Source organism: Triticum dicoccoides, chromosome 7A (genome assembly GCF_002162155.2).
Source record: "Triticum dicoccoides isolate Atlit2015 ecotype Zavitan chromosome 7A, WEW_v2.0, whole genome shotgun sequence".
NCBI classification, from domain to species: Eukaryota; Viridiplantae; Streptophyta; class Magnoliopsida; order Poales; family Poaceae; genus Triticum; species Triticum dicoccoides.
Genome location: NC_041392.1, coordinates 68,463,622 through 68,465,736, shown reverse-complemented (window position 1 = coordinate 68,465,736; position 2,115 = coordinate 68,463,622).

The following is a 2,115-nucleotide window of genomic DNA, read 5'->3' as shown; positions in this document are numbered from 1 at the left end:
GGGGGTCGGCGGCGGCGGCCGGTGGACCGGGGGGTGCTCGGCGGCGAGGGGGACCGGATCTGGCGAGGTGGGATAGCGATCGAGATGGAGGGGGATCAAGATCGAGTGTCCATGAAATTTAAAAATATTCATGATAGTTCAAAAAGTGCCCATGAAATACAATCGAGAAATGAAGGCTACGATTTAAATACAATCGATCTTAGCTAGCTATCTGTTCACAATCTTCTTGCCCTTCTTTTTCGCAAATGGAGTTCTTCTGTGGAACGGACGTCCTTTAGGTAGGGTGGTCCTGCTTCTTCTTGTGGTGTATGCTGCTACTTCATCATCGTCGTCATGTTCGATCCTCGGGTCGCCATACTTGTCGAAGTCTTGCTCATTGGCTACTCCATCCATTTCGATGATCTTCCTTTTGCCTCTCCTCACGACAACACGACTGGGCTTTGGCGGGTCGGTAATGAAGAAGCATTGGTCCACTTGGGAAGCCAGTACCCATGGCTCATTTTTCGCGGTGACGTTTGCGCCCGCGGTCTTGGATTTGGCTTCGGGTATAACCATGGTGGTGAAATACCGGTCTTCTTTTAGGACGCTCTTGGCCCATCTGACACGGAACATCGGGACCTTCTCTCCAGCGTAGCTCAGCTCCCAGATCTCCTCGATCCTTCCGTAGTATCTGTCCTTGTCATTACCGGTGTAGGATTCAATCGTTACCCCGGAGTTCTGATAACCATCGCTCTTCATGTCCTTGGCCTCGGTGTAGAATGTGTATCCGTTGATATCGTACGCCTCATAGGTCATCAGGTTGTGCTCGGCGCCCTGTGACAAGGCGAATATGAGTTGTTCTTCCGCAGAAGAATCCTCATGTAAAGGGTATGACAGAAGCTTCTGCTTGAACCAACGCGTGAAACATGAGTTGTGCTCTTTGAGTATATCTCCGTCTGTCCTCTGTTGGCCTCGGTCATTGTACGTCTTCTTAATAAAGGTTTTGTGCTGTACCACCCAAGGATCGACCACGTCTATGTGTTGTAGCGCGACTAGGTTTGCTCTTTCAAAGTCGGCGAGTCGACCCTCGAAGTCGACATGCATTTCGCGACGACCCTCACGGTGACCCCATCCAGTAAGCCTGCCGAGGTGCCTGTTGACGGGCAGACCAACGGGGTTCTCGATGCCTAGATAATTCATGCAGTAGGAGATGCACTCTTCGGTCAGAAAGCCCCTGGCTATGCTTCCCTCTGGACGTGACATGTTGCGAACGTATCCTTTGATGACACCATTCATCCTTTCGAACGGCATCATGCTGTGCAGGAACGTCGGCCCGAGTTGGATGATATCGTCCACGATATGGACCATCAGATGCACCATAACGTCGAAGAATGCGGGCGGGAAGTACATCTCAAGCTCGCATAGTATCACCATGATCTCTTTCTGTAGCGTTCTGAGTTGCCTCACGCCAACAGACTTCCGAGAGATGACGTCAAAAAAGTTGCATATGCCAAATAGGGTTTCACGGACGTGCGCGTCCATGATCCCACGGATTGCAACTGGAAGTATCTGCGTCATCAGCACGTGACAGTCGTGAGACTTCATCCCGCTGAACTTCAGCTTCGCTGGGTCTAGGTATCTGCTTATCTTCCCCGTGTAACCGTAAGGAAGTTTTACTCCTACGAGGCAGGTGAAAAACTGCTCGATCTCCTCCTGACTTAGAGTGAAGCACGCGGGAGGGTAGTCATTTCCGGTCTTCTTGGCCTTTTTGCCTTTGTGACGACTTTCCGTGTCCTGCTTCGCCTCATCATCATCATCATCATCATGATCATCATATATAGCGTGAAGCTCCTGCCTGATGCCCATTGATTTCAAGTCTGCCCTTGCTTTCGGCCCATCTTTGGTCCTCTCTGGCATGTTGAGCAGGGTACCAAGCAGACTCTCGCACACGTTCTTCGTGATATGCATGACATCAAGGCTGTGAGGCACACGGTGGATCTTCCAGTACGGCAAGTCCCAGAAAACAGACCTCGTTTTCCATACCTTCAGCAGCGGCTCTGGCGCCTTTCGCTTCTTTCCCGGCTCTGGCGCCTTTTGCTTCTTTCCCGGCAGTGGGCAGTCTTTCCAATTTTTCAA